The sequence below is a fragment of the Balaenoptera physalus genome (genome assembly GCF_965194825.1).
Source record: "Balaenoptera physalus genome assembly, chromosome: 19".
NCBI lineage: Eukaryota > Metazoa > Chordata > Mammalia > Artiodactyla > Balaenopteridae > Balaenoptera > Balaenoptera physalus.
The window spans coordinates 59,809,651-59,823,416 of NC_138900.1; the positions used below are offsets into that span (position 1 = coordinate 59,809,651).

The 13,766-nt window shown below is 41.8% G+C and overlaps 1 protein-coding gene across 3 annotated transcripts in view; it reads right to left on the reverse strand.

Annotated features, from left to right (window-relative positions):
- Nucleotides 1-13,766, reverse strand: part of LOC309649319 (uncharacterized protein) — a 213,452-nt gene that overhangs the window by 111,566 nt on the left and 88,120 nt on the right. For all 3 annotated transcript variants that reach the window (XR_014257008.1, XR_014257009.1, XM_082439251.1), the window contains one exon: nucleotides 10,938-11,039. The gene's annotated coding sequence lies outside the window, so the exon portion shown is untranslated. The remainder of the gene's footprint in view (nucleotides 1-10,937; nucleotides 11,040-13,766) is intronic.

The window sequence follows — 13,766 nt, forward strand, 5'->3', positions numbered from 1 at the left end:
GACTCCTCCTCTTGACAGAAGAAGTGGCATGTGTGCACAGGAATGGGAGGCATTGTTGGTACCTGTGCATGCAGACAGTGTAATGCGTGTGCGCACACACACACACGCACACAAAATCCAAGTCATGAAATGTAGGACTCACTTCTGCTAACACAGGCTCAAGATGAGCATCAGTCATCCCTAATTTCTGCCATGGGATGTCCATGGAGTCTCCACTGGATCCCCAGCGGTGAAGCCCTCAGGTCCCTCTACTTTGTTTTCATCTTCATTTCCACTGGAGGGAAATGCGAGAAAAAAGGGCTAGAGGTCCTTTAAAAGACTAATGTGCTTTTGTGGGACCACTCTGGCAGGGAGTTGACAGTTGTTTTAGACTTTAAGGTAATGTTTTGAGGTGTCCTGTGATGACCCGCTCTCAGTCCATCTTTTCCTGCCACTCAACCTTTGCCCAGACCATTCCTCATGCATGACTGACCTGCCTTGGGCACAAGACCATGTCTTCTCTCTTCTCCAATTAGCAGATCAAGGTCCACACTCTTCATGCCCCCTCAACATGATTCTCCTGATGAAAACAAGTCAAAGAGTCTTGATTCTTCTTTATTCTGAGAGATGTTAGAGGATTGACTGGAGTTGGCTAGATGGTAGGGCAGACCATGAAAGAAGAGGAGGCAGACTGTAAGTCAGCTCTAGGAAAGAGAATGGCTGCATGGCTGTCTGGCTTCACCTCAGAGGGAGACTTCTGTGGGGTTACGGGGTGAGACGCGATGGGCCTCATAAGGAGAAAGGATATGCATACATATCCTGTCTGCAGAGGATAAATGTTGAAAAAGCATTTGAGAATAAGGTCACAACAGAAAGGAAATGTTTACATTTGGAGATTTATATTTGATTGAACTTGTTTCTGGCAAAGAAGATAAGTACTAAAATGACTGTAACAAATTTCAGTGTCCTCAGTGATGGTTTTCCCTCATTACCATCCCAAGGCTGCTGCATCTGTCAGAAGGTAGCCAACTCTATTTAACCGAAGGGAGAGAATTTTCTGTTTAGGTCAATATATGCATAACTTCATTCACCAAATAGAAACAGAACCATTATTTTAAAAACCCTGCACCTCAGAGAGTACAGTACATCTACACTTGCAGAAACCAGTATAAACTCCCAACGCTGGAAGCAGTTGTCATGAAGTGAAAAACCTCTCTTCAAAAATAAACTCTGATCAATGAAACCAAAAGTTGTTTCTTTGAAAAGATCAATAAAATTTACATACCTTTAGCTAGACTAACCAAGAAAAAAAGAGAGAAGTCTCAAATTACTAAAATCAGAAACAAAAGCACTGCCAACTTTACAGAAATAAAAGGGATTATAAGAGAATACTATGAACAGTCACATGCCAATAAATAAGATAACCTAGATGAAATGAACAAATTCCTGGAAACACACAAACTACCAAGACTCAAGAAGAAAAAGAAAGATATTGAGTCAGTAATTAAACAAAATAAACTTCCAACAAAGAAAACCCAGGACCACGTGGCTTCATTAGTGAAGTCTTCCAAATATTTAAAGAAGAATTAACACCAATCCTTCTCAAACTCTTTCAAAAAGTAGAAAAAGAGGGAACACTCTCTAACGCCAAGCAAAATCACATGGAGAAAAATAAAGCTATATACCGGTATCACTTGTAAATACAGATGCAAATATTCTCAACAAAATACTAGCAAACTGAATCCAGCAGCATAATTAAAGGATTGTACATCAATACCAAGTGGTAGTTATCCAAGGAATGCAAGGTTGGTCAAAATAAATCAATGTAATATACTGTATTGATAGAATAAAGGGGAGAAAGCCACAAGATCATATTAATAAATGTGGAAAGAGAATCTGACAAACTCCAACATCTTTCATGATAAAAACACACAACAAATGAGGAAGAGAAATGAAGTTCCTCAACCTGATAAACAGCATATGTGAAACTAGTTACTCTAAGCATTTTTAAATAAAATGAAAAAAAAAAAATCAGACATCCTGACTTTCTTAAGTTAATTGTATTTGAAATAACTACTTAATTGATGATAATAAATTTCTGTAGATATGTGGAGTTAAAAATTAACAATTTTGTAATTCCTAATGAAATTTAAAAAAAAAAGAGCACATATGAAAAACTCACAGCTAACAATATACTCAATGGTGAAAGACTGGACACTTTCTAAGATTAGGAACAAGATAAAAGTGTCTATTCTCACCACTTCTACTCAACATTGTACTGGAAGTTCTAGCCAGGGCAATCATAAGAATGAATGTATGAATAAATAAATAAACAACTGGCATCCAAATTGAAACAAAGGAGTAAAACTATCTCTATTCACAGATGACATAATCTTATATACAGAAAACCCTGAAGAATCCACAAAAATACTATTAAAGCTAACAAACAAGTTCAGCAAAGTTGCAGATACAAGATCAGTATACAAACATCAGTTGCTTTCCTATACGTTAGCAATGAAAAATCAAAAATGAAATTAAAAAACAATTCCATTTACCAGAGGATAAAAAAGAATACTTAGTAATAGATTTAAACAAGAAAGTGTAAGATTTGTACACTGAAAACTATAAAACTTTGCTAAGAGAAATTAAAGAAAACCTAAGTAAATGAAAAGACATGCTGTGATCATAGACAAAAAGCCTTAATATTGTTAAGATGGTAACAGTCCCAAATTAACCTACAGGTTCAATACAACCCTATCAAAATTACAACAGCCTCTTTTTTTTTTTTTTTTTTTTTTTTTTGACAGAAATGGACAAACTGATGCTAAAATTCATAAGAAATGCAAGGGAACATGAATAGTCAAAATCTTGGAAAAGAAAAACAAAATTAGAAGACATACTTCTGATATCAAAACTTATTGAAAAATGATCAAAATCAAACTGTGTGATACTGGCATAAAGACAGACATATAGATCAATGGAATACAATTGAGAGTACAAAAATAAACCTATACATCTATGGTCAATTGATTTTCAACACCATTCAGTGGGAAGGAATGGTCTTTTCCACTAATGGTGCTGGGGCAAGTGGATATCCAAGTGCAAAAGAATTAAGCTGGACCCCCTACCTTATACCATATACAGAAAAGTATCTCAAAGTGGATCAAAAATGTAAATGTAAGACCTAAAACTATAAGAAGGAAATATAGGAGTAAATCTCTATGACTTCTATTAGGCTATGGTTTCTTAAATATGAAACCAAAAGCACAAGCAACAAAAGAAAAAACTAGATAAACTGTATTTCATCAAAATTTAAAAATCTGTGCATCAAAGGATACCATTAAGAAAGTGAAAAAGATAAGTGTTATGTACCGAATGTTTGTGTCTTCCCAAAATTCATATGTTGAAACCCTACCCACTAAAAGCTTAGGTATTTGGAGGTGGGGGCTTTGGGTAGTAATTAGGATTAGATGAGGTCATAAGGGTGGAGTCCTCATGAACGGGATTCGTGCCCTTTGAGGGTCGTAAGAGAGCTTGCTTCCTCTGCTCTGTTCTCCATCATGGGAAGACACAATGAGAAGGCGGCAGTCTGCAGTCTAGAAGAGGGTTCTCACCAGAACCCAAACATGCTGGCACCCCGATCTCAGAACTTCCAGCCTCTAGAGCTACACAATATAAATTTCTGTTGTTTTTAAACCACCCAGTTTGTGGTACTTTATTACAACAGCCTAAAACCAACTAAGACAACAACCCGGTGAATTATAGTAAATATTTGAAAATCATATATATCTGACAAGGGTCTAGAATTCAGAATCTATGAAGAAATCTTACAAGGCAATAAAATGACAAACCAGCCAATTAAAATATATGCAAAAAATTTGAGCAGACATTTCTCTAACGAAAAAAAACCAATGCCCAACAAACATATGAAAAGATGCTCAACATCACTACTCATTAAGAATACGTAAATCAAACCCATAATTTGATATCACTTCACACCTACTAGGATGGTTAAAATTTTAAAATGAGAAATACAAATGTTGGTGTAGGTACGGAGAAATTGGAAACCTCATTCATTGCTGATGGGAATATAACACGGTGTAAACACTGCAAAAAACATTTTGGCAGTTCCTTAAAAACTTAAACATAGAATTACCATATGACCCAGCAATTTTACTCCTAGGTATATACCCAAAAGAAACAGAAACGTATATACACAGAAAAGCTTGTAGAAAAATGTCCAAAGCAGCATTATTCATAACACCCAACAAGTAGAAACAATCCAAGTGTCCATCAACTAAGGAACTGATAAATAAAAGGTGGTATATACAAACAGTGGAATATTATTCAGTCATAAAAGGGAATCGAATACTGATATATGCTACAGCACAGAAGAATCTTGAAAGCATTATGCTAGGTGAAAGAAGCCAAACACAAAAGGCCACAGAGCATATGAATCTATTTATAGTAAATGCCCAGAATAGGCAAATCCATGGAGACATGAAGTAGTATAGTAGTTGCCAGTGGATGGGGGGGTGGGATGGGGGAAATTGGGAGGTAAGGGATTTCTTCTTGGGGTGATGGAAATGTTCTAGAATTAGCGGTGATGGTTGCACAACACTGTAAATATACTGCAAACCACCGGATTGTATACCTTAAATGGCTAAAATGTTTTATTATATAAATTATGTAGAAAGCAATACTAAAAGAGAAACACAAATATCGTACGATATCGCTTATTTGTGGAATCTAAAAAAATGGTACAAATGAACTTATTTACAAAATAGAAATAGAGTCACAGATGTAGAAAACAAACTTATGGTTACCAAGGGGGAAAGGTGGAGGGGAGGGATAAATTGGGAGATTGGGATTGACATATACACACTACTGTATATAAAATAGACAATAAGATAGTAAGCCAATAGATAATAAGAACCTACTGTATAGCACAGGGAACTCTACTCAATACTCTGTAATGACCTATATGGGAAAAGAATATAAAACGGAGTGGATATATGTATAACTGATTCACTTTGCTGTACAGCAGAAACTAACACAACACTGTAAATCAACTATACTCCAATAAAAACTAATCAAAAAAAAGAAAGAAAACAATAGTAAACTTTGATTTGGGAAGATGAAGTGTCCCCTTTGCCACTTTGTTCTAGGTTGTTCCTTTGCCTTAGCATCGGCTGCTCTACAACATCATTCTTGGCCAAGCCAGTTATTAAGACCCACAGAAGGGGAGGTACACAGGTTTATATATGGTAGGTGCCCAGCCCAGGTCTAGTTCTTTCCTGGGTCATACCCTGCCTCATGAGTGACCTCTTTCCTCTTCCTAACACCTGTCCATCCCACCATCAGCCAGGCCAGAGCTCTCTGCCTGAGCTGGCCCGGCTTGTGAGAAAGCCAGTTTGCAGGGGTACCAGTTCTATATTGCCTTGGGCTGCTACTCTCCGTCACTCTCTGTATTTTTGCCTGCCTCTCGCTGCTCAACTGGAAGATGACACTCCAAAGAACACTTCCAACTAGCCCTTCTTAGAAATCATCACTTCCTGCCTCATCTCACCAAAGCTTTCCTTCCAATGTTATGTTCCACTTCTGCTTCTTACTCTCCCATTATTCCCAAACCCCGGACTTTGCACTCACACGTGGCTGTCTTTCCAATCCGAAGCGAATGTTCCACTGACCCACGTTTACATACAACATGCCATGAGTACAGTAAGTCCCCTACATACAAACCTTTATGTTGTGAAGTTTTAAAGATTCGAATGTATGTCTGCATGTCTAATCACATAAGTTAATTCACCTGTCTGGCGTACATTGTCATGTGCATGCATCCTCTACAAGTGGTTGTGCTTTTGTGTACTTTACTGTACAGTACTGTATAGAGTACAGTAGTACAGCATCTTTATTTCAAGCCCAGGATGTCTGGAAGCAAGCATAAAAGCAGTGGTGATATAGCTGGTACTATACTGTACTTCTCAAGGTATTGTACTGTAAGATTAAAAGTGTTCTCTTTATTTTTTATGTTTGTTTTTTACGTATTATTTCTGTGAACAGTATTATAAACCTATTACAGTATAGTACTATATAGCCGATTGTGTTAGTTGGGTACCTAGGTTAACTTTGTTGGACTTAAGAACAAATTGGGGGACTTCCCTGGTGGCGCAGTGGTTAAGAATCCGCCTGCCAATGCAGGGAACACGGGTTCGAGACCTGGTCCAGGGAGAGCCCACATGCCGTGGAGCAACTAAGCCCGTGTGCCACAACTACTGAGCCCGCATGCCTAGAGCCCGCGAGCCACAACTGAGCCCGTGTGCTGCAACTACAGAAGCCCATGCGCCTAGAGCCCGCGCTCCGCAACAAGAGAAGCCACCACAGTAAGAAGCCTGCGCACCACAAAGAAGGGTAGCCCCCGCTCACCGCAACTAGAGAAAGCCCACGCGCAGCAACAAAGACCCAACACAGCCAAAAATAAATAAATAAAATAAATTAAAACAAAAAAAAAAACAAAAAAAACCCCAAATTGGACTTAACGGACACGCTCTTAGAACGGAACTCGTTCGTATGTGGGGGACTTACTGTACAGGATGTAAACATGTGAGCACTGACTCTGTGTCAGGCACTCTTTGCTTCACAAGAGTGCTTCCTCGAATCTCCAGGAAAACAACACAAGGTGGATACCGCTGCCCCACTTTCTACCTAAGAACACGGAGGTCAGGGAGGAAAGCAACTTGCCCATGGATATGGGGCTGGAAAGAGGCTCAGTAATCAACACTGGGGGTGCCTGACTCAGGAGCCGATGCTCTTTCCTCTACACTGCTATCTTCTGTTTTGAACACTGAGCCCATCATTAAGCACCCTCCTATAACGCCATTTCAGAACCCATTCCTTGGGGAATGGCTGTCAATAGGCAAGGGATTTCTTTTTGGGGTGACGAGAATGTACTGGAATTAGTGGCGATGATTACAGAATTCTGTGAATACACTAAAATCCAGTGAATTGCACATTTTAAACAGTGCATTTTATGGTATGTGAATTACACCTTTTTTTGTTTTTTGTTTTTAAAGAACCCGTTGGTATCATTACCTCTAGCAGCTCAGCCCAGCCAGAGAGAAAATGTGAATAATTTATCACCTCTGATGGTTTCCCATCACACTCAGAAAACATCCGAATGACTTTCAGACGTTCGCAGACGCCGTGGGGCTCCACCCCTACTGCCCACCACTCGCCCTCCCCGAGCACATCTGCACGGGGCACCCTACCGCAGACACCTACACCTTCTCACCTCCCCCCTACCAACTTCTCCAGAAGAACCGGATAATGATGTCCCTGGAAGTGGCCACGAGGAACCACGGATGGGAGGAATAAGCCGCCCATGTCCTCCCCTCCAGAGGAAGCATGATGAGATGCGCTCGGTGTGGCCCGGAGAAGGCAGGCGACTGAGCCCACCTGCCCACTGGCAGTCAGGGCAACGACACTGCCTTCCCTTCCCTTCTCATTCCCCCACTCCCCTTCCCAGGCCTTGTGGAATCACCTCTTAAACAGTTGTCTGCACTCACACCCTCGTGTCAGAGTTTTCTTCTGGAGAAACCAACCTCAGACAAGGCTTTCCCTGAGGTGGTCACCGCCCGTCTCTCTGATGCCACCTCCCACCACTGGCCCCTCATCCGACTCTGTCACTCCCACACTGAGCTCCTTTCCCAGCACACAAGGTTGATCCCCCTGCAGGTCCTGTGCCCTGGCACTTGGGTCTCCCTGCCGGGAAGCATCTACTCCTTGCCCAGGCATCCAGAGCTTCTTTTTCTTCTGTGGTCACAGCTCAAATGTCCCCCCTAAGAGAGATCTTCCTTGAACTCTAAAATCGACCCCAGTGCCCCATCCCATGGCCGGAGACACCCCCCCATCTTTCACTCCAAAGCATCTGTGCACAGAAGGAGGTGCTGGAAGGTCTGATTGCCCCTCGGGGTCCGGTCCGCCTGCTCTACCCTCTTCTGTGCGCAGGGAGGCTGAGCTTTATGGACAACAGTGGGCTCCAGGGACCTCAGGCTACAGACTGGTTTTGGCCACCAGATGTTCTCACAGGCAGTCGGGGGCAGGAAGGGTGTGGGTCAGAGTATTGATTCCCACCATGTGCTCCCTGCCAGGGTCCTTGGTTCACCTTGAACCTGCCCACACCTACATAAATAGTACTTTATGAAATTCTCCTGAATTATTCACTTTGTGCCATCTGTTTTGTGATGTCTGTGTGTTGATTTGTGTGTGTGTGTCCTGTTATACATTCTCTAAAATCATTTTAAATTTCAACATTTTTATCTAGCTCTCCCTATAGGAAAGTAAACCTCATGAGAGGAGACATCCTGCCTGCCTTTTCCGTGACTTTCTCTGACTGTGTCCTCAGTGCCTAAAACCAAGCTCAGCATAAAACAGGTGCCTGTAAATATTTTTTGAATGTATACGTTCCATTTATTTGCAATTATTTTACCAAGGGAAGCCTACGTATTGCTAATGGATCAGGTCACCTACATTTCTTTAAGTAACTTGTTTCGGGTCCCAGGCAACAAGGTTCTCTGAGTTCATGTTTATTTTCCTTAACCCCTTTGGCTCTGGAAGCTGCAACACAGGGTTACAAATGAGTTATTCTCTGGAATGGATTTAGCTGTCCCCTTCTGTTACAGGTTAATAAAATCTAGGAGATTATCTCTGAACAGCCAGAAGTACATTGTGGGAAAACGAGGAGACAGTTAAGAAACAAGGATTTGAGTTTTCAACATTTATGTTTGCTTTCACTCCTAATAAATATTTAAGGTAAATTGAATTTAACTTAACTTGATGACGATATAAGTTTAATAGTCATCTGTTTATAGCAGTACTTTTGCAAATTTTCAGCTAAGAATCTTTGGCTCTTAACCAAAATGCATTTAAAAAAAAAAAAAAACCTTTCTCCTTCTACTATAAATTTATAACTCCACGTTCACTTATGTAATTGTTGTATAAAATCAATTTCAGTTGTATTTCCTTTGTAGAAAAACAGATGGGAAAGGACTCATTTGCATTTGGAATTTACTTGATTAAGGTTTACAGAAAAAATGAGAAATTGCGATAGGCAGAATAACGCCACCCGCCCCCCAAAATGTCCATGTCCTAATGCCTACAACATGTGACTCTCTTACTTTACATAGGAAATGGAAATTAAGGTTGCAGATGGAATTAAGGTTGCTCATCAGCCAACTCTAAAACAGAGAGAGTATCTTGGATTCTCTGGCTGGGCTCAGTATAATCACAAAGGTCTTGCAAAGTGCAAGAGGGAAGCAGAATTACAGGGATATTATGTAAGAAGGACAACTCTACCCACCGTTGCTGGCTTTGAAGATGGAGGAAGGGCCACAAGCCAAAGAATGCAGGCGGCCTCTAGAAGCTAGAAAAGGCAAGGAAATAGATTCTCCCCTAGAACTTCCAAAGGAACACAGCCATGCTCACACTCTGATTTTATCCTAGTGAGATCCATGTCAAACTTCTGACATGCAGAACGGTAAGATAACTAATTGGTGTTGTTTCAAGCCAAGTCAGTGGTAATGTGTTACTGCAACAATAGAAAACTAATGTAGAAACATAACCACATTCTCCCTTTTAGAGGGGCAGCCATAGTATCTCTCTTCTACATGAGGTATTTTTATTTTTGTGGGAAATTTCAATTCTGCAAACATAAGTACAGAGTCATTTGGGTAGACTTTTGGCATTTTTTTTTTTTTACAAGTCTATAATACATTCCAAGTATTCCCATCAAAATGGGAGGTTCCCTTAAATTAAACTGGGTTAATCTTTCAATTCCCAGCTCTTTTGCAATAAGCAAAGGAGAAAAAAAATATCCAAGTGCCCAACAGTGTGCTGAGTATTGAAATAATGTAGATGTGCAGCTCTTGCTTTTCCCACCCAGCACAGTTGGCGAGCCGCAGGACAAGGGGTTAATATCCGTGAAGAAGATCAGACCTGAATTGTGAGAGAATAAGCAGCTCCCGAGAGCAGTGCGTTATTTTAAAAGTACATTTTCCTGCTTCTTGTTTTCCTGCTTCCATGGTGTGAAGGGAACCTGGGTTTCCTGACACGTTCCAGCTAGTTCAGACGCTCCGAGAGAGCCAAATGACTCAGTCCCTGGACCACTACCAATGTTTTCGGGATTGAATCCCGCTCTTATTTTCTAAGGAACAATGTTTAACTGGCCTCTGTGGCACTGTGTCAACTGACATCACCCTTTAATTGCAGATATGTCACGTCAGACTACCACCAATATTGAGGCAAGCATCCCAAGACGAGTTAAACAACACGACGGAGGCTGTAGTGTGTTTTCCATATTCCTGGTCAAGGGGAAGGTATGGGCCATGAGGATGTGTACAGTCCAAGCCCTCTCAATCTGACCGCAAAAATGCTCCAACAGGTCAAATCACATTTATCTACCAAGTACAGAGCAAGCCAGTGTGACAGTCTCTCTGAAGGGTACATTATTCTGCCCTCATCTATTTTAAGTAACTCCCATGAATCAGGTAGTACGTGAAACACACCAAGCTAAGTTCACACCAAAAGCATTTCTAGTTCCCCCTGTGATGACTACTGTATATGCAATGAATTATGGGGCTCAAAATAAGCTATTGCTTAGGGATTTTGAAAGTTAATATGTGCATGGAAGGCGATGAAGTCACGAGCCCAGTGGCCTCTGAATTAGTAAGATCCTGCGAAGGAGATCTTACCCAAACTTGTTTTCAATACCAGGAGATCAGGAGTGGATACAAAGAGAAATGAACTGTGTATTGGTCCTTTACACAACTGTTCATCCAGATGTGATCTCACACATAGTCACTGGTTGGCTTCTAGTAAGACACTCAACTTCTCCTTGACATAAAAAACAAGAGCTGCCTTTACGGACTTGAGAAGGTAAAAGCCAGTGATCTCTTTCATACCTGTGAGAACTGAGATTGAGGACTTGCTGGAGGACCCTCACGAAGGCTCTTTAGTATTCCTGGGGAACGAAGCTGATCCACTGCAGCAGACTTGAGGACGGTCTAGAGAAGAGAGCACAATGAAAAAACTTTCACAATGCTATGCGGGTCTTTGGGTTTTCCTGAAAAGACGATATAGTTCTCTGGGTGATGGCTGCAGGTTTCCCCTTTTGATGGGTACATATGTAGAAGAATACGGGGCAGCAGCCAGCTCTAACCAGAAAACTAAGATGGGGATACCAAGAAAGCAGAGTTTACAAAAAGGATGACATGTAACTCGGGCTATGATTAGAATCAGACAGCAAGATGGCAGACCAGGAATTACCTAGTTAAGAGGGTTCTTCAAGATGTGTACACTATGTGCTGAACTATCAATAATTTCATACAGACTCTTTGCTATGGGATTTCTTTTCTCCGTGCTATTCTGATGCCCATGTGTGAGCCATGTGAATTTTAAGGGTGCTACGGATTGAATGTCTATGCCCCCTTCCCCCGTCCCCAAATATTCATACGTTGAAACCTTACCCCTAATGTGACGGTATCTGGTGGTGAGGCCTCTAGGAGGTGATTGGGTCATGAGGGTGGGGACCTCATGAAAGGGATTAGTGCCCTTTTAAAAAAGACCCCAGAGAGCTCCTTTGCCCCTTTCTGGTGAAAGCCAAGTAAGCAGGCTCTCATCAGACACCAGATCTGCTGCCTCCTTGATCTTGGACTTCCCACCTCCAGAACTGTGAGAAATAACTGTTGTTTAGGCCACCCCGTCCATGGTACTTTTGTTTTAGCAGCCCCAGTGTACTAAGGCAAAGGGCATCGTCTTCCATTCCTGGAATTTGACTGGAGAGCTCTCTCTGATTGCCTGGATGGCCTGCTCCAGTCAGGCGCAGCTCTGTTCATGAAAGACGAAGGGGGCCAGAAATAGATTACGTGTGGAGGGGGCAGGGACAACTGCCTGAATACAGTTGCAGAAGGAACAAGAGAACAGCAGGGATCACATAAAGCTTTCGCAACGGCAGCTTTAAAACAGATAAGGTTGGCTGTGTCAACGTCATTCTGTTTTCTGCTCACCACCTGGAGTAGGTACTTTCCTCATAGGTGAGACACTGACTAGGTACCTTGGACATCACATGCCAGGGAGCTTGCCATTCTCTGTCTCCAACAGATAAATCACGGTCCTCTCATTATAATAACACTCAGTTCCTGGCAAAGTACTAGGCACTTTCCATGTATTATTTCATGACGACTTCTCTGCCATGTTCTTTAAAAGAAGTCCCCAAAAAGTCCGAGGAATTTGGCCAACAATGTCTTGGATGTCCTGACGTTGTCTCTGTCTGCAAAGGTACTGGGTTAAGGCTAATGTGTATATTGTTTAAGCTAAGGTTGGATTTGAAAAAGACCCGGATATTCTAATGCCTGTGTTCAATACTTTGCCACTTAAGCTGACTGCAGATTCTCAGGCCAAAAGGAGATATCAAGGCTGACAGAACGCTCTCCACACAGTTCAAATAAACTGGTGAAAAGAGAAATAATCATAATCCTTCCCAATTCAGTTGCGTTTAGTTTTATATAATCGTACTATCTCCCTTAAGCTTAGGCATGTTGCAGAGAGTTTTCAAAGTGTGGTCCTTGTGGAACTTACCAGGTCAAGGCCTTTGTGAGGTGAGGCTTCATGAATCTAAACTGCTACCAACACCCCCAGGAACACCCACTTGCAGGACAGTTTTAAAACCACTGTCTTAAACTCGGGTATCCAGGGTCCCTCCCTCCCCGCTCCCTCCCTTTGTTTCTCCTTCTCTCTCTCCTGTTCTCCTCCTGTCCCATGATTGTCGATTCTTTTGTGCTTTCATCTCTTCTTCTTTTCTCCCATATTTTTCTGCCAGAGTTTACTTTTGTCCACGTGCCAGTGAGAATGGAGATACGGACAATTAAATCAAATGTAGGTAGGTAGGTAGGTAGGCTTAATTAAACAAAGAAAAAAAAATGTATTCTTCAGACTTTTTCTCAAGAAGAATAAGACATTTCTTTAGACAACTTCCTTGGCAAGTAGGAGGGATACAAGCTGAGGACCTCAGGGACCTGATTTGAACAGCAAGGCTCTGCAGGGGGCAGAGAGAGGAATGTGTTTATTGCTTCTCAGCAGAGAAGGGGAGATAAGGGAGGCTGAGGGGCAAGGCGGAGGAAGAGAACCAGTAAGATGGGGGAGGGGAGCTCACAAACCACAGTGTGGCCACTCCCAGCACTTGCCCCAAGTGTAAATAAAATATACCCAAATGCTCATGGAATCCATGTTAGTGGAGTTTTTCAGTCAACAACGAAAGCTGAATTCTGTATCTAGGTTGATCCCTGAGAGAACCAGAGAATCTAGGAAACCACGGAGAAGCACAAGGCGATGCACCCCAGGAACTCAGACACTTCTGGAAATCTTCAGGAGGGCTTGAGATTGCCGGGCACAAGCCATGAACTTGGAGTCTGAACTGAGTTTAAAGGTCTCTTAGGAAGACGGTAACCGTGTGAGTTATCAGAAGATCAGGTCACTTTTGAGGGTTAAAGGGAGCATCTGAAAGATGTGGGGACAAGAGGCATAGACCAGGGAAATGATCACCCCACCTAAAGAGGATTCAGATATCTTGAATTCATGGGAAAGAGAGGACACACTGTGGAGCTTGCTCAGAGGGTTTCCCCTAAACTACACTCAGGCTGTTAGGGGGCAGAGGAGAAGGGAAAGAAAGGTGACAGCAGCTGGAGGAGAAGCTCAGGAAATGAATTATAGACGCCTTTATGTCTGTGAGAAGA